Consider the following 19806-nt stretch of genomic DNA (forward strand, 5'->3'; position numbering starts at 1 on the left):
AATATAAACTACTCCATTACCATAAGTAAAGCTCCTTGTTTAAGGCTACAAGATTCATTTTCATAAGAAGTGTGGGCTGGTGATTCTTCTGCCTGGATCATTTTTGTCAGTTCAGGTTATGCTGACTTCATGAGAAGAGTTTAACCATCATTTTCAAATATGGATTTGGAATTTTTTTTCTTACCTTAACAAAATTTCCTTACACGTGTCCTCATTTAATCATTCATTCCATCAGTATTTATTTAGATTCTACTATATGCTACCTGGGCTAGGTGCTGGGGGTTCAAAGGTGAGTAAACTCAACTCCCTGCTCCTCAGGAGGTCTTGCTGACAGTGACACCATCATATCCCACAGTCTTGTGACACATGATGTCATGTCCGAGCCCCACAGAAAGCCTGTGAAATCTGCAGAACCGGTATTTCCCTCCCCACATACCAGACTTGCCGGCCTCCCCAGTGTTGTTTGGAGAACCTTTAATCATCATTAAATCAGTGTCTCCCTCCTGCCGCTGGTCTGTAGCACACTACATAGATTTAGCCGTATGAGAAATAGCTGGACTACAGATTATCAGTCAGAGCTCATATTTGATTGATTAATCTGTTTATGGTTTTATGGTGACCTAACATATTGAGAAAATATTTCCACATAGATGGTCTCAAAGACCTATCACTGAACTTTGTTTTCAGCTGCTTTCAAGGATGAGTTCCACAATAGATCGTGGGGCTGGTGGCCAAACATTTTGCTGCCCCTCCCTATAATGCTCCTCCTGCAGGAGGATGGTACTTCCCTTCCCCAGTAACGGCAGGCATGATCACATGACTTATTTTGGCCAATGAAAAGCTCTAACACCCAAGAAGTGATTTGCCACGTCTCTGATCCTTCTATAAGACCAGCAATGTCCCACACAGGGGCTTTATTACCAGCCTAGGTCCTGCAGTAAAGACAAGGTGAAGCAGGGCCATACCAATCCCTCTATGAACATACAACATAAGAAAAAAGTTTTGGTTGTATTAAGTCTCCGAGGTTCGGGAATAATTTGTTACCAAAGCATCACCAGGACTACCCAGATGGATTCAATTATTTATCTCTTTGAGGTGTTCCTCAGGGCCCCTCAAAGCAAATGTTCTGACATACCCTGAAGTGATCCTCCAATTTCAATGGAACCTCATCTTGTTTCTTTTGTTTGATGCACTAACAGACATAAATAGGATTTTATTTCTGAAGAGAATAATTCTGAAATTCAGAGAGATAAATGGAGTTGCCTAGAATCATACAGTTTATAAATCCAAGATTTGGGTCTTGAACCTGGGCCTCCTGACTCCCAGTCCAATCTTCTACATCATAAGTTCCCTCATTGTAAACTCCTCTGTCTTCTGTGTGTGTGTGTGTGTGTGTGTGTGTGTGTGTGTGTTTAATGTTGTGGCATGTTTATGAGATTAGTTTGGAAAATGAGTTGTACTTTTGATCCCCTCATTTGTAGTCCCACAGAAAGGGGAAAGCAAATATGTGCAGGACTCTTTCAAAAGAGGCTGAAGCAGCAGGTCGGTTCCCACCCAGAGAGAGACAGGAAAAGTCCACAGAGGCTCCCTCTAGGCTGGCAGACCGGCCAAGTTTAATCAGAGAATATCATTAAACCAGTGAGGGTAATGAGGGCCTTTCGATCCAATGTGAGTCAGTGTGGACAAGCAACCAGCCGGTTATCAATGCTGGGCAGCTGGATAAGCGGCCTCGTGCATTCCTGCCAGAGCAGTGGTTTGGAGGGCCGTGGAATCCTGTCAGGAAACAAAAGGGAACAGAAGAGATAAAGGAGGCCATTGTGTGAGCCAGTTACTAACAGTATTTTTTTTTAATTATTAGTACTTAGAATGTTCTCTCAATATACTCTTTCCAATTGAAATATATAGTAGTCGCAGAGGAGAAATCTGGCTGACAACACCACAACTGTAGGTTGTTGGATGTCACTGTCCCCTGTGATGGGACAGACAGAAATCTCGTGCTGCTCCTCTCATGAGAGGCCAGCGAAGTAAACAGTATCAACCATGCACTGTTCCTGTTGAACATGTTCAACACAAAAGAGATCCCGTGGAAACCACCAGGCACATTCAAATTCTGCAGAACAACTTGCCTAGACACCCAAGAATGTCAGGGTCATGAAAGATGGAAAACCACGTCAAGGGCACTATTCCAAATAAAGAGAGACCGAAGAGCCTGGCAACTCAATGCAGTGTATGATCCTTGGTTGGATTCTAGATATTTTAAAAATCCAGCTCTAATGGCCATTAGGAAAGCTTGAATATGGATCATACATCTGACAGTAGTTTTGAATCAATGTTACATTTCCTCAAAGTGATCGTGGTCATGTAGGAGCACATCCTCTTTGTAGACACAACACATGAAGGGGGAAGAATCATGATGTCTGCAACATATATACACATTTAAAATATGTAAATGAGTATGTGTGTGTGCAAAGAGAGAGACAAAGCAAATATGGTAAAACATTAAAATCGGCGAATCTAGTTGAAGGATATATAGATGTTCATTGTACTAGTCTTAATTTTTTGAAGTATTACAGGAAAGTACCCTAAGTGTACAGCATTGCGTTGTTCTTGAAATTTCTCTATAAGATTGAAAATTTTAAAATGAAATATTTTGTGGAAAAAGTAGCAATCAGAGTAGATTATATACACTAAAAACAGAAGTAGTTATATATACGATTACAAAGTAGGTTATACACACTTACATACACTGTGAGTAGTTGCACACGCCTGGGTGAGAAGACCGAAAACTAATGTTACCACTACCAGGTGTCTCCTCCCGTTGGGACAGATATCAGAGCTGGAGGTAAATTTCTTAGGAATAAATTTTGAGCAGTATAGCAATTGCCACAAGCCTCAAATTCTCTAGTAAGTGACACAGGGCAACATCACATCTCTACTTGTGTCTTTAGAGAACTTCCTACCATGAACATGGAATTCTGCTTGGGGATGGGTAAGGATTAAACCTAGAATTAGTCACAGACTCGGAGATTTTCCAAACCAAGCATGAGCATGTCCCTCTTCCACCCCGCTGCCCTCCTCTGGGAAGGGGTTTGTAGAAGTCAAAGAGCCTCCTGGGGGAAAGAGCCCCAAAGCAACCTTGACCCTTTCCTTTGAAGATCCACATGAGTAGAAGGTCAATCTGAGGTCAGGAAAGAACTCCAAGTAGATCTACCCCTTCCATTGGCCATTGGCTCATAAGACAGAGGAGGAGCAGAACCCTGGGGGGTAGTTCTTCCCTCCCTCTTCAGGCCATACCAGGGCCCTTCGGGCTCAATGCCCGGGAATTCCTAGACCACAGCAGAAGGGAAGTCCTGAGTGGGATGGGACTTCCTGTGAATTTGCCCAGGGTGGGGGTGGAGGGTTGCGGAAGTGATGAGTTTGAACATTTCTAACAGATGTAGTCACATTCATCCTCCAAGCTGGTAAAGCCAGTTTTTTATGGGGCGGGGGTCAAAGGCATTTTTAAAGTAAAAAAAATATTATCAACGTATTCCACATCTGCAAAACATGCACTAAACACACCCAACTCTAGGATATGTATTCACATTCTCCCTTTCCCTTCTCACCGTCTATGGGGTCCTCCACACTCCCCTCCCCGCAGGTGGACAGACAGGAGGAAGTGCTGGCGTTGAGCCAGTGCAAGAGACAGGAAGGTGAGTCTCACAGAATCTTCGACTTCAGTCCAGTCACTTGGCTTTTCCCTAACATATTCCCTTCCCCTGCCTTTACTTCCCAGTGGAGTAATACTGGGACTCACCACTGCACAGGAAACTGTGATTCTAAAAAGCATTTCTTTTCTGGCTTCAAGTAAGACTGAACTCTCACAAAGTGATCAAAGAGTAAGGATTATTCATTTCACTGAAGTGATTGGGTTTTGCACTAGGTCTCTGAGCCAGGAGACATGTTTTAAGTGAAATCACACATACTCAAAGTATGTTTGTATAGTCCAGTTTCATCTGGAAAAGTCAATGATGGCTACATGAGGTGTTTGTTCTTTTTTTTTTTTTTTTTTTTAATTCCAAAGTAGTGAAGTATTTGGAGCTCAGTAGCCTAGAGAGGTGAATTATGCCCTCCACTTTGTCTTTTTAATTGTTTACTTGATTTATCATTATTGTGGTAAATATAAACTTATTTCAACAAAGAATTGGATCCAAAGGTCCATCCTTACCCAGAGAAAATCACCAAATTTGACTCCAGGCAAAAGTCTCTATTGCCAGGAACTCTCTGCTGCTACTGACTGGAGAGGGTTGGGTGTTCATCATGGGAAGAATATCAACCAGCAGTAAAATGTTATCAAATACTTTATCCACTTGTGTGGTAGCCAAATAGCACAAGAGGCACTAGTTTCTCCTGCCCTGCTGCTAACATCATGGTTTCATTTTAAGACCAGTCACAGTATCTAGAAATATATTTCAACACCCTGCCTGATGTTTTGCTGTAGCTTGGCTTGGCACTGTAACTGCGGGATGAAGTCCAAAGGCAGGGCCCTTTGCTAACAACCCTGCCTCCATTTCAACAGCCTGTCTCACTGGACTGCACCTGTGGAGATGAACAGCACAGCCAAAATCGCTCTGTGGCAGAGAAAAGCACCAAGAGGTGGTTGTGTCGAAATCAGGAAGGTGCTCTGGTGTGAACAAGACTCATTTGCAGATAGGCCAACAACAAACTCTACATCCTTTTTCTAGAGCGACATGAAAAACGGCTCCATTAAAATACTGTATTTCACATTCTCGAAATAATTGAGCTTCCTGACAGGCATTCTTCTCGGAGCTGGACAGGAAGCTTGGCTCAGCTCAGCTTTGTGGACACATGAAGTCCTAAGGCACATGCCAAAGGCAGGATGGACTTGAGCAGGACAGCGGGGGGCAGTCCCAGCCCCTCCACAGCCTGGGGCACGTGGGGGTAGGGGGCAGAGAGGAAAAGAGTGGGAAAAGTTGGACGAGAACTAATTGAAAGCCAAGGTCATTGCTCTGATTCAATCATTCCTTCCTGGAAAGAGAGCATTTTTTTGTGCTTAACCTCGTGGCCTCAGATTTCCAGGATGTTGCTGGCTCTCTAGATCTCTCTGAGGCTTGCTTATTTACCAGGCTTCTAGGCCAGGAACAGAAGGATGTGAGAGGAAATTACTCCAGTGGGACACAAAGAGAAACCAAAGGCAAAGCGAGAGCTTTTAGAAGGCAGCTCACACACATTTCCCATGGGAATTATAATCAATTAAACAGATGCCATATTTTTATTGCCCACTTCAGGATAAAAGTAGGTTTTATGAAGTTTCCAACTTTTTTTCCCTAAAAGAATATTATTTGGATAATGCTCAAAATGACAAAGCAGAGGGAGAAAAACAAATGGAAAACTTCTAGAAAACTCAGTTTAACATTTTGCCAGCCCATTTCTGAATACGCTTAAACGTTGGCACAATCCTTCTTAAAGTTATCAAAAGCAAGAGGGCAAAGGGTCTGCAGGGAGTCTTTCACAGTCCTCTCTTACCCAATTTTGGCTTTATCTGATCAAGTCAGGTTATATTTTAACACATGCTTTGTTTTCACTCAGCACAGGGACACGGGTCTGTGAACAGATGCATCTGAGGAGAACAACGGGCATGTTGTTTTGGGAAGGGAAGCTGGAGATTCCCCCACAGTGTACTTAATAGAACTGGAGATGAGTGGGGTCTCAGATCAAGAAGGAGTTGTCTGGTGAGAGGTCTTTCTGAAGAGAAGACCCCATCAATCTCTGAAGATCTCCCCTGTGGGCCAAGGGCAGATTTACACTGTGTGGCCCCAAAGGACCAAGGTAAGACCAAAAGGGAAACAGGATTTAGTTCTTGCTATCAGGTGCCTCAGGGAGTAGTGAAACCCCTGACCTTGGCATATCACTAACAAACACTAGATGGCTACTGCTGGAAAGCTGTAGAAGGAGCTCTTGTGTTGGTGCCAGAACCAGATCAGTGAATCTACAGTAAGTATTGACTTACTGTAGGCAGGGCAATGAAAAGATATTTCCCCATGGAAGGAAGCTTTCTGGTATCAGCATTCTGAGTTCCCAGCAAGGGCTCGTTCTGGAAAGGTCAGTGCACATAAGCAAGGTAACTTCCTGAGGATGGGACTTGACTTATTTGTTCTTATGCGCTTCTCTGGAGAGTGGCACCATGTTTAATCAATGAATGGATGGAATGACTGAATATTGATCTGCTCTGTAAGGAAGAGGGTGAGGTATGTAATGCAAGCAGAGGAAGCAAGCAGAGTAGTGGGAAAAGCCTAGGTAAGCATGATGGGACAAGATTAAGAAGGATCTTAAGTGCCCGACAGAAGAATTTGCACTTGGTATGGCAAACTAGCACACAGCCTAGCCAAAGCATGGGAAATGGTTAACTCATACTCCCAAATCTCCCCATCTCACACATCACTTGTATTCCTGCTCACACCCTCCCCCATCTCACACAGCAAACTTCCCAAGGCCACACGCCAAATGTCTTCTAGCTCCAGATAATTGTGAAGCATATCTATGGAGTCTTCAAGGGCTAATCCTTGCTAGAACCAACCAATCAACAGCACTGACCAGCCCATACAATCTCTCCAAGACCGTGGCAGAGATGGCAAACATCAGCAAAGATGGACGTTCCCCTTCTAGAGCATAACGTTGCTGCCACAAAGCGGTATCTCTGTGAGGGACCATGTTTCCCAGGTTCTCTTCCATCTAGGAGGGGACTAGGGGATTAATTTTCACCAGTAAGATAATAAAACCAGTATGTCTCATTTCTGTGTTGTTAGGTAAGAAGTAGGTGTGTCTTCTCCATGGTCTCTTTAATCATCAACCAGCTACATGGAGAGGCCCTAGCAGAGGAAGAACTCAACACCGAAAGAGCCCGGGAGGCTGTCACAGATGCCTGCATTGGACTCTGCCATGAATGGGAAATAAACGTTGATTGGGTGAGGCCACTAAAAATTTGAGGTTGTTTATTGAGTGAGATTATCCCAACTCATAGAGACTCAGTTGGACTCATTTAGAGCCCCCAAAATGGACTTAGGATCAAGGAGCACCTAGAAGTGCCTGGCACAAAGATGGAGCTTAGTAAAAACTTGGTGGCTGTATAAATTCAAATTCTCTGGGTCCTCGAACTTTGATAGAGTCTCTAAGTGAGAGTCATCCATTCCCCTCTGACAGCTATGGCCTCAAATGAGATCCTAACTTTAGAGAAGAGCCTGTGAGGGAGAGCAAGTGTAAATGGGCACAGATACAAGAATCTGAGGCACGAAAGTTTCCAATGACAATTTTGCAATGGTTTTTGGTCCTTCCTGGAACACCCTCTCTTTGCCAACAATTCTAGCTGCCTCACTGACCTCATGGCTGCCAGCTGCAAAGCCCATTTCATTCCACATTTAGTGATACCCTCTTCATGCCAAGGACTGAAGGTACATCAATAACTAAGACATGGCTCCCCAAGGAACATGCAGATGAGAGGGGTGCATAAGCTTAAAGCTCTAGAGAGGCTGAATACTTCTGAGTCGTGCTGAGGAACTGGAAATAGTATTTCTTCTACCCTAGGAAAAACAAGAAGCTAGCCAAACTCCAAAATTATAACTTTTCCTAAACCCATCAAAGAGCTGAGGTTTCGAAGCAACAAAGTGGCCTGAAATCTAAGAAAACACAGGATCTTCAGAGAAGAGACAATATGGGCACTGGTTCTTCTGTGACAGAGTGTGGGAGGAAGACATACCAGGTGTAAGAAGAATTCAGCTACAATTTTAGTAAATCACTGGAGCTTGAGTATGGGCTAGCATAGGAATTGCAGACACAATCGAAACCACAGGCACAAGAGGAGTTCTCACATATTCATAGACTCTTCTCCAAGAATGTCCACCAGGTGCTCTCAAGAAAGGTAGGGAGGAGAGGAAGGTGGGACAACAGGAGAAAGTTTCCTCACTGGTACAGTCATGAAGGCAGGAGCAGCTGATGCTACATAAAGCACTGTCCAGAACTTTCTTCCCTGTGGCCTTAAGGCACTAGGGGAAAGGCAAATCCTGTCACCCCAGGGAACCCATTGTAACCGGGGAAAGAGTACAAGATGAAAACCTATACTTCTGAGGAGGGGCAGGAAATCATCTAGGGTTCAGATGATTAGAGGTCTTCTGCCCCCATGGGAGGAGAACAGGAAACTCTCTTAAGCAAGGGAACAGGCTGAAATACATGGCAGAGTTTGGCGCCACAGGGAGGAGGGGCAAGATTACTGAGAAAGCTCAAATGTCAAACGAAGGGACACTTAGAACCTGCCCAAGACTGAGGCTGGATCAGGACAACAAAAAAGACCCTGCCCTTACTACCAGTCAGCTGTCCAGGCTGAGAGACACTGAATCACCAGGAACAGCAGTGTAGTGCTGAGGGGGAGTAAGAGCATGAACAAAGACACTCTCTGAGGTGCACAGGGAAGGCCCAAAGCTGAGGATGCAGCAGGAACATTGCGGAAAAACCCTTACCCTAAGCACAAAGTAAAGCTAGAGGAAATTGAAGCCACTAGTGCACTAAAGGTAACCATGGCAACAACAGGACCCCCCCCCCCCCCCAAACCAGTTTGGCTAACTGATTAACTCTAAACCCCACACATAAAGCCTAGCAGAAAAAAAGTGTGCCCATTTCCGGGAATATTATCTACCTTCATATTTACTGTCCCGCACAGGATGTCCAGCATTTAATCAAAGATTATGAAACCCCTGAAAAAAAAAAGCAACACAAAAACAACTGTCAAGAAACAAAGCAATCAACAGAACTAGATTCCAAGATGACTCAGATGTTGGACCTAACAGACGAGAGATTTAAAATAGCTACAATGGAGAAGTTAGAGAGTTTAATGGAAAAAGTGTACAGTATGCATAAAAAAATGGGGATTTTCAGCAAAGAGATGGAAACCTAAGGAAGAATCAATTTTGGAAATGCTATAAATAAACAATATTGTAATGGTGATGAAGAATGCCTTTGACAGCTCATTGATAGACTAGAGAAAGCCAAGGAAAGAATCCGTGAACCTAAACATAGGTCAATAGAAATTACCCAGACTGAAACAGAAACAGAAAAAAAGATAAAAAGGGAGGAAAGCATCTAAGATCTATGTGCCAATATCAAATGATCTCTTACATGAGTAATTGGAATCTCAGAAGGAGAAGGGAAAAATAATAGGGCAGGAGAAATATTTGAGAAGATAGCCCAGAAATTCCAAAAATAATGAAATACATCAAACCACATATCCAAAAATCTTCAAGAACCTCAAGCGGAACAAATATGAGACTTCCAACACCAAACTTTATCCAGTCTTAGAATGCAGGTCAGCTGGTAATGAATTCTCCCAGCTTTTGTTTGTCTTAAAAAGTCCTTTTTTTCTCCTTCATTTTCTGAAAGTTTGTTCCCCACGAGTTGTAGAATTCTGAATGTGCCGTTTTGGTTCAGCACTTTAAAGATTGCCCCCCCCGCCCCGCCATTGTCTTCTGGCTTACACAGTTTCCTATGAGCGACCAGCTATGATTCTTATCTTTGTTCCACTGTATTTAATATCTCTTTTTTTCTTGCTTCCTTCAATATTTCCTCTTCATCTTTGGTTTTCAGTAGCAGGGAGCAGGGATGAAGAATACAGTGAATTTTTTCCCATCAGTGTCTGACATTACAAATGCCGTAATTCATTATATGTTCTCACCCAAACAACAGAGAAGTTGACAGACAAAACAAGGATAGAGTCAGTAATGCATTCACAGGCACAGCACACAGCAAGAATCAGGTGCGTGTGTGTGTGTGTGTGTGTGTGTGTGTGTAGGAAATCCAGATATCTCAATTCCCAATTAGGTACTCAAATCTCCTGTTCTGAAAACACAGATGATCACATCAAAAGATATATGTGTCCCCATCAGGTAAATAGGACGAGGAGGGTGATAAGACAATCACAGTGCATTGAGAAATATACTCCATTGAGAAATCAATAAAGAATCCTGCTGGGATCACTGGGCATGTGGGATGGCTATCCAAATTCAAGCAAGCAGCACAAGGATCTTCGGCTAGCTGCAAGTCACACATCTTATTTTTGGTCTGATTTGCTCAGAATACAGGAGAATATGTGATACTGAATATTAAACACCAAGAACAATTAAGGGAGATATAAAGCAAGGTTGCTTCTAAGGCTGCACTTTTTAGCCATCCCAAGCAGCTACGAACAGGAATGATTTCTACCAGCTGGGTTAGAATGATAAAAGGAAGGGTTTTTTGATATGGATTGCATTCTTGTCATAACAGATTGGATCCAGGATGGCTTGGTTTCATAGCACCTCACATTCTCGTTTAAGTCTTTGCATCTCTTGATAGTCTGTTTCCTTTGGAACCAGAGATCATCAGGAATACTGAATTCTCATGGCTGTAGACGATCAAGTCTCAAAGGCAGTGTGCGGGTAACGGAAACCAAAGACTTCTCTGTCTGCTTTAATTTCAGGTCAGTGGACATCACATGTGTCATGGAGAGAGCAGCCAGGAGGAGGGCATCAATACTAACACATTACATTTTAACATATCAACTTCATAGGTCAGTGGTTCTTACAGTTCAATAAAAACACACCAAAAAAAATGGGCAAAGGACATGAGTAGAAGTCCACAGAAAAATAAAAACAAATGACCAATAAATACATGGAAAGATTTTCAACCTCACTCCTAAATAAGAGAGTACAAGTTTAAACAACCCAACACCATGTTTCACTTTCTGATTGGTAAGGATGAGAAAGTCTGATATTACCCAGTGTTGACAAAGGTAGGGGGGAAATAGACCATAGAGTCAGAAACTCTTAGTGGGAGTTTGAACTGATGCAGTCTTTTGAGACAGCAATTTTATGTATATCATAATTATTAAAAGAAATTGCCATTTGACTTATAAATTTCACTTTTACATAGTTATCCAATGAATATACATTGATAGAGTCCAAAGATTCATGAAAATAGCTATAAATATCCATGAATGCACATACTGTGGGTATTCACTGCACAAACAAATCTGTTGAATGTTTCCAGATGGCCAGAATGGCAATGAAAGGAAGCCCCAGCCCTTGGTCAGAACCACTGTGCCCCAGCCCAGCAGCACCAGCCCTGTGTGAAAAGTGACATGGAGCTTTGGTGAAAAGTACTCTCCGAGATGGCGGGAGGAGGAAAAGAGAGATTCGGCCTCCTACATGCTGAAGATTCTCTTTTCTGAAAGGCGGCTCCATCAGGGCGTAACAGTAAAATCAACAGCAGAGGGTGATATGGCTTCAGGGCAAGGCGAAAAATTATTTAGCCAAGTGGCCTCTAACTAATAAGAAATCCCACCTTCCAACCCAGCAGATTTTGTCTGAGAAACCAAATGGAAATGCAGAAGCTTTGCCAACTTCCCGTCCTGCCTTTCTTGGGAAGGGATGGGAGAGGACCTGAGAGCTTTGACAAGTGCCTTGGGATGCTCTAAAACTTAATTAAGTCAGCACTGAAAAACTCAAGAACCCAAAGGTGGTCTCTCCATAATAGATCAATTCCCACAGCTAGATTCTCAAGTTGTAGCTTTGATTTAACAGAAGTTTAGCCTTAGGGAAAATTAATTTTAAATAATTGCTAAGACGTTCTTTCCATTGTTTTAAATAAGATCATGTTAACTTCTTTTCCAGCTAAACAGTAATTTCTCACTCCAAATTAAAAAAACAAAAAACTTTTGGGAGATCTGTGCTTGTAAACTAAATATTAAGCATCTCCTACGTCTCATGATCTCACGTGGAGATCAAATGAGTCAGGAAATGAAACAAATTAGTCTCCTGACGAGAATAACAGGTACCTTTCTGGCCTTCAGACTGTAACTACACATATAAACCAGCGAGGGAAAAACTGGCTAGAAGTGTAGACAAGCAGCTAATTATTAGCTGGACCAGGTTTCTATCATTCGATGATGTATGTTCCCTCATCTTCTGACTTGCATAGACCCAAACTCAACATTGTCCATGAACTCAGAGCCTGACATGAATCTTTACAACCCCGTAACAAGTCCCAGTCGATTTCTTCCACAGAAGAAAATCCAACACTCTTAACGTCTGTGAAGCTGGATGTAGCATCAAGAGTCTAGCAGAAGAGCTGAGAACATGGGTTTTAAAACCAGACAGGCATGGGTTCAAGTCCCGCCTCTGCCATGAATTAGCTTCTGTGGCTTTGGGCAAATTATTTCACCTCTTTGAGTCTTGGCCACTTCATTTGTTTAAATGAGTAATACCCATCTTGCAAGTGTCTAATAATAACGGCTTGGATTAAATGAAATCACGCAGCTTCAAGCAATCATCAAAGCTCCTGGAACGTAATAAGGGCTCAGCCGGTGTTAGCTGTCGGTGTAATCAGAGGAAGACTCTGCCCCTGTGACCACATCTAGGGGAGTTGCTTCTGCCTCTATAAAGTAAAGCAGCCAGACCAGATGAAATGCAAGAGCCCCGCAGACCTGACATCTGAGGGGTCAGTGCTGAGCCCCTTTGTGCGATTAGCTCAGCAGATGCTCGTGGATCCCTGGTCCTGATTTTCACTGCAGTGAGTTTCGGCCAGAGCAGTTAGAGTCTGGCTGTGAGAACACTGAAGACTTGCCCTCTCCATCTGAGCTGACCTGGAGATAGAGTGAGTTCCCCATTAGTGATGGCATCTAAGGAGAAGCTGGACAGCCACTTGCTGGGAATGCGATAGAAAAGACTCAAACGTCAACAGCAGTCAAACTACATGAAGTTTGGGGTCACTTCCAACTCAAAGTTCCCGTCATTCCAAAAAATAAGAAGTCACGTGCTCTAAACTCTTCTGGGAGCAGGCTTTGCTGTTAAAAACGTGGTCACCTAGAAAAGCCGTGAGTCAGTATGTATCTATTTGTCCCTCCAGGCTAAGGAAACATTTCTACCAACCAAAACCAAATCTGCGTCTGACAGGCAGGAAGATGGTGACCAGGTCAGACGCTTTCCCGAAGGAACCGCTGCCTGTCTCTGGTGCGTGCAGTGCCTCGCTCAGGAATTCAGAATGGAATTCGAGGCTGGGACTGGGACACTGGGAAAGAGGCAGCAGCCGAGCTTGGTAGTGAGAAGCTGAATGAAGCAGTGAGATGCTGGGGAAAAGCTACAGGGGGCCTAGGGGTTGCATCTACCAGAGTGATTCCTTCTCCTCGGAAATGCTAATGAAATTTAGACTTCCTTATTTTATTGCTTAATTTAATTTCTCATGGAAAATTGGGCACCGAGTCCTGGGAGACAAGGAGGAAGACCCATTGACATCATCAGCGGGAACAAGCCAAGGCCTCATTCGTCAGCGTGCCCAGCTCTGGCGACCGCTTTGCCAGCCCATTTTTCTTTATCCACAGCGCCCTCAGGGAACATCTCAGCACCCAGGGGGTTTGGTACCGGCCCTGGCCAGGCCGCTTCTACGCAGATGTTTTCTGGCTCTCACTCCTCCTCCAAGCACTTTGCAAAATGCCCGTGATGAATTCTCACGGCAATTGCTGGCCAATATCCCCTCCCTCCTCCTGACGAGGAAAGAGGGCCGGGAGGGCAAGGTGACTTGTTCAGGGCAGCACAAGCGTCTTCCCAGCTGACGTCAGTGGCATTTTGAATACTGGGCAAAAAGAACACAATTAATACTGCCTTTGGAATTGACAGTCCTGGGTTCAAATCCCACTTATTAACTGTGTGATCTTAGACAAATTACTCAATCTCTCCGTGCCTCAGCTTCCCTAATTATTAAGTGGGGATGGAAATAGAGACCAGTTCCCAATACTGCTGGGAGCATTGAAATGAGTTGATGACGTGCAGCTCTTAGAACGGTGCCTGGGCATTGTAGACGTCGGGGAATAATAGCTCTTACTATCACGGGCGCCCCTGTCACTCAGACGCCCTGGGTATTGGCAGGGAAAAGAGTAGCCTCATAAGGGGAAAGGACAAAAAGCTCTGCCCCCAAAGAGGTGCGGCTCAAGACCAGCCTTCTGCTTCACCGTCCCGAGGGCTGCCTGTCATCCAGGTCGGCTGTTCCCCGATCCTCAGTGTGGTTCCCTGCTCCCCAACAGACTTCAGTGGGGCGCTTGAGGTCCAGCATCAGCCCAGACTGGGGCTGTTTCAAGGCAAACAGGAAAGGAAGAGAAGCTGAAAGTGGAGGCATAGCGCTGCCCATCCCCTGGGAGAAGCAGCAGTGAACAGGCTTCCTGGGCCGCTTCCCCTCCCAACAAATGCCTTTGGCCTCTCCTGCCGCTGCTTCTGCCAAGAGCCAGCCTTGGTCTGGGTTGTACATTTTCCTCTGAACCATGACTTAAGCACAGCCTTTCCAGGGGTAAGGATGACCCCTGGGGACAGCCGACAGCCCAGAACACATGGTGCGTCATCCCAGCTGACTCTCCTGAAGATAGGGTCTCTGCCTTCGCTGGGAGATGACGGGGACTTTGACGCCACTTCTGTCCTTGTCTTCTGCAGCCTTCCTTAATGCGATGGGCTGGCTCCCTGGGTGGTCTGGGCTCCCAGTGCTCAGCCCCAGTGCTCACCCCAAGTTAACTGGTGTTCAGCATGGCCTAGACGCTGCACCGATATGGGGTGGAGAGTGGAAGGGAAAGGTGAGACAGGAAGGGGACAGGCTTCCTGTTTTCAGAGGTCAGCCCCTTTGGGCACTAAGTGGGGGTACACAACACTTCTAGCTGCAGAGGGCCCAGAAGGGTCCTGCAGGGAAAGTGGAATTCGGGCTGGGCAGAATTAGGACGTGCTAGGAGAGCATGGAAAGGCCGTGCAGGTTGCATGAGCAAAGGGGAGCAATGTGCGGGGAAGAGGGACATGGTCCAGCTTGGCTGGGACGTTGAGACCTGAGGGAGTTTGTGAGAGATGGTGCTCAGTCAGTGGCCGAGCCCAGACACCAGTCTAAACCACGGGCTCCCCAGTACGTAATAGCGGGAGGCTGGAAGAGTGGGCTGCCCTGGACTGGAAGAGTGCAGGCCGCCTGTTGGATCTCAATAAATTCAAGTACTATCTCCTCGTCCCCATTACTGGGTTGCTGGATCCTGGTCAGGTGACCCTCCTGACGGATCACACTGATGTCAGTGGGAGACAGCGGGCCTGCAGGACCCTGGCCTTGTTGCGTGAGCCCCAGGGGACGTACTCCTTCCCTCATCCCATCACAGCACCTTTCCTCACCCCTCCAGCAGAGGAGGGGAATGAGAATATTAATGCGCTGTCTTGACTGTTATTGGCTGCATTCAACCAGATAGCCCAAGAATTAGATGAGCTCAGGAAAGAACCGGCCGGCCTGTAAGATGAAAGGAAATGAAACAGAGTCAGAAATCCAGGTCCTTGCAGCAGTGGGGAAAAAGTACCTCCTCGTGATGGATGTGTGCATTAACTTGGTGGGGACGTCCTTTCTCCATGTACACATATATCAAGCCACCAGGTTGGATACTTTAAATATATTACAGTTTTATTTATCAATGGTTCCTCAGTAAAGCTATAAAAACTCCCTCCTCTAGGAAACCATCTTTCCCTTTGGCATCTGTCCTTCTCCCTCCCCAGATAAAATCACTCACTGTATTGGTCAGTGTCTGCTAACTGCTGGAACACACAGTCCACCAGCCTCCAAGGTTTAATCCGTCGAAGGTTTCATTCCAGACACTGTCCAACGTCTGAATTTAACAACAAGCGTCAGCAGTGTAGACCCAGTGAATTTGCTCAGCTAAATACAGTGAATCAGCAAAAATCAGTCCATAGGCTATGCCTTCTACCAAAGCCTGACCGTCTTAAGGCGGCCGCCATGAAGCTGAGAAATAGTGGCACGAGGAAGCAAAAAAATAAACAAATAAATAAAGCACCTGAGCCTTGTGACCTGGCAAATAAATTGGGGTACAATTACTGGCACATGAAATTGACTAGAAGCAGACAGAATAGAAGCCTCGTCAGTTTTTGAGAGAATCATATCGCCAAAGAAGCCGGGAGCCCAGTCGTAAAAAACCTTTGCCTGCTCCAATGCACGTGACGGTCCTTAATTTGGAGCTGGATGCAGACTGGATGGGGCTCTGCGTATGTTCGCTGGGGAAGGGATGAACGAACGGGGAGGAGGAACAAATGGATGGTCTGGGGCTGAAACTACCCATGTTCTCCTCTACTGCTTCTCCCTGTTGGAAACTTGTGCTCGTTTGCTGGGGTTCCATAACAAATTACTATGGATTGGGTGGCTTAGCAACAGAAATGTATTGTCTCACAGCTCGGGAGACCGAAGTCCAAGATCAAGGCGTCAGCAGGGTCCTGGTTTCGTCTGAGGCCTCTCTCCTTGGCTTGTAGGTGGTACCTTCTGCTGGTCCTCACATGGCCTTCCGCTGTGCACCCTGGGTCCAGATCTCCTTTTCTTATAAGGACTCCAGTCCAACTGGATTAAGATCCATCCTAATGGCTTCATTTTAACTCTTTTCTTTCTTTCTTATTATTTTTTTGTGGTATAATTGCATTATAATAGTTTCAGGTATACAGCATGATTCAATATTTGTGTATATTGCAAAATGGTCACCATAGTAAGTCTAGCTAACGACTATTGCCGTGTATTAACAAAACTGTTTTTCTAGTGGTGAGAACTCTTGAGATTTACTCTCTCAGATACGCAATACAGTATTATTAACTATAGTCACCATGCTGCACACTAAACCCCAGGTTTCGTTGACTTTATAACTGGAAATGTCTACATTTTGACTCCCTTCACCCATTGTGCCCAGCCCCCACTCCCTGACTCAGGCAACTACCAATGTGGTCTCTGTATCTATGAACTTGGGGGTTTTTTGTTTCTTGTTGGTTTTTTGTTTAGATTCTATATATAACTGAGATCACGTAGTTCCTGTCTTTGTCTGACTTATTTTGCTTAGTGTAATGCCCTCAAGGTGTGTCTCCCTCTCTGATTTTGTCTTGTTTTATTTTTCCTTCCCTTCCCCTATATGCGTGTTTTGTTTCTTAAATTCCACATATGAGTGAAATCATATGGTATTTGTCTTTCTCTGACTGACTTATATCACTTAGCATAATACCCTCTAGTTCCATCCATGTGCAAATGGCAAGATTTCATTCTTCCGACGGCTGAGTAATATTCCATTGTGTGTATATACGCCACACCTGCTTGATCCATTCATCTGTCGTTGGACATCTGGGCTCTTTCCATAGTGTGGCTATTGTGGACATTGCTGCTATGAACATTGGGGTGCAGGTGCCCTTAGGACCACTATGTTTGTAGCCTTTGGGTAAATATCTAGTAGTGCAATTGCTGGGTCATAGGGTAGCTCTAGTCTTAACTTTTCGAGGAACTTCCATACTGTTTTCCAGAGTGCCTCCACCCATTTTTAATCTGATTATTTGTGGGGTTTTTTTTTGATGTTGAGAATGGTTCTAGGGGAACTGGACCACTTTCTTACACCATACAGAAAAATAAACTCAAAATGGATTAAAGACCTAAATGTGAGACTTGAAACCATAAAACTCCTAGAAGGAAACATAGGCAGTAAGCTCTTTGACATTTTCCATGGGAACAGTTTTCTAGATGTGCCTCCCGAGGCAAGGGAAACAAAAGCAAAAATAAACTATTGGGACTACAGTAAAAGAAAGAGGGAAGAAAACCACCAACAAAACAAAAAGGCAAACTACTTGAATAGGAGAAATTTTGTAAATGATATATCCGATAAGGGGTTCCTACCCAAAATATAATTTAACATTTTTAAAAGGCCTCTGTGATTATGAATTCCTAACCTCCCGGGAAGCTTGCTATCACTCTTTGGTTTGGCTGTGAAGGCTGATTCTATAGGGGAGAACCATCCTTCCTAGGTACTCGGCCTGGAATTGAGACACGGCCCCAGCTCAAGCTGTAGAGGTCAAGGGCAATTTCCTCAAGCAATCCCAGTCAAGTAGGCTTCCTATAAACGGAAATCTTTATTATTTTAGCACAAATATATAAATAAACACACATGACAAATGTTCGCCTTCTTCTCAAAAAAAAAAAAAAAAAAAAAAAAAAAAAAAAAAAACCCTGGAGCAAGACCCAAGGAAAGTGCGCGCTCTGGTGCCCCGTCCCTGGCGGAGACAGCGCACCGGGCTGTCCGCATGCCGGCTTTGGAGCCGGACCGCCTCCTGGGACTCGCGGAAGCTGCTTCAGCTCCCTGAGCCTCCGTTTCTTCACTGATGCCTAGACGTGGCGGCGACAGAGGCGTCACCCCTCCCAGGGGTCTGAGCATCAGTAGATCACGCGTGGAAACGCTGAGCGGAGGGCCTAGTGTGTGGGGGACACTCAGATACAACCAGTCTCCCCTTCGGCTGGACTCGACGTTCCCTCCTCCACCTCTTCTAACTTGCCTCCTGTTGGAGGGCTTGTTGGCCGCCCTGCTGTCCCCTGGCTGCTGGGCGCTCCTGCCTGCGTCCCTCTCCCTCTGCTCGGATAACCCAGAGCCTCACGTCGCTGTGTGGCCTCTGCCTGCACACCAAGCACCCCCGTCCTGGAGTGTCCTCTTCCTTCCACGCTCTCCTTTCAGCCCTGAAAACATTCGGGAGTTGTTGTATTTATTGGACAAACATTTAGTATGTGTGTGATGCCATTTTGTATGTCTAGCCTGGTTATCATTCCAAACACACCGCTTAACTTCAGTACATAGCGCCTGCTGATTTTATATAAACTGTATATGTAATTAATCAACAAGCTGTGAAGGACTAGTTTTTGATATGCTCTGACTGTGTCAGTCTTTGGAAATCTTGAAGAACCAACCAGCAGGCTCACCTAACATCATGATATGGAAATAGGTCCCTGGCAAATGTAAGCAGAGGTCTGTCTTGGTCGGGGGGCTCTCAGCCCGGGTCCCATCCTTTGTGGGGACTCGAATAAACCCATTACCCTGGCAGGCCTCAATACAGGGAGGCGTGGGGGAGACTCGAGAGGCCCCGGATGGATGAGATGCCCAGTCCTTACCCCCTCCTGCTATGCTCATCCTCTCCTAACAAAATGGCTTGCCCTGGGCTTGGGCCACCGTCTAGCTGCCAAGCTCCAGCCTGGCCCTGGGAAAGAGGAGGATTCTAAGCAAGTTTTCCTGTAGTATTTGCTGAAATGGAGGAAGCAGCTTCTTCCTCTTCTAACCTTGCTGTTAGCGGCCCCGTCTAATCTGAGCTCAGGCGTGTGCGAGAGGCCTTCCTGAGCTGTGCCAGAGAAGGGGCCACACTGGGGCGTGTGGGTTTGCCACACCCCTACGGGACTGTATGTATGTGGGCGAGGTTGGTTGGGGTTCCTTCAGCCTCTCTGTCTCTTAGATTATTTGGCAGGATTGTCACAACACTCACAACCAATGTCCCCAGGGATCTTCAGCACGCCCGGAAAACTACACAGGGAAGGAACTCATAAAACGTGTTAAGCCAGACAGAGAAGAGGGCAGAGGCCGTCCTCTGACTCCCATCACAGGGCAAGGGGTCGGAGCCCAGACCTCCTGATTCCAGTGTCTCCTCCTCTCCGTTCAACCTCTGATTTCTAACAGCTTTGGCTCTGTCCTTCCCTGCCTACAAGCTCTCCTGGCTCCCTGACATCCGAGGTCCAAACCCCCACCTCCGTGTGCATCGCCGAACTGTCCACCTGTTCACTAGCTAATTCACCCACTCACTGAATAACCATTTCCTAGTCTCCTTGAGAGAGATGGGGCATGTTGAGGCCCGAAGGTCTGGAAGTGATCAGGTCAGGTCCGTGACAATAGGATTGGGAGCTGGGGGTGCTGCCAAGAGGGCTGCGGGCCCCGTC

General features: G+C 45.4%; 1 long non-coding RNA gene across 1 annotated transcript; it reads left to right on the top strand.

Annotated features, from left to right (window-relative positions):
- Nucleotides 1-5583: 5583 nt before the first annotated feature.
- Nucleotides 5584-16883, top strand: LOC130542644 (uncharacterized). The gene is made up of 2 exons (XR_008957341.1): nucleotides 5584-5829; nucleotides 6807-16883. It is a non-coding gene; the product is annotated as an uncharacterized LOC130542644 (long non-coding RNA).
- Nucleotides 16884-19806: the final 2923 nt, after the last annotated feature.

Source organism: Ursus arctos, unplaced genomic scaffold (assembly GCF_023065955.2).
Source record: "Ursus arctos isolate Adak ecotype North America unplaced genomic scaffold, UrsArc2.0 scaffold_4, whole genome shotgun sequence".
In the NCBI taxonomy this organism is placed as follows: Eukaryota; Metazoa; Chordata; class Mammalia; order Carnivora; family Ursidae; genus Ursus; species Ursus arctos.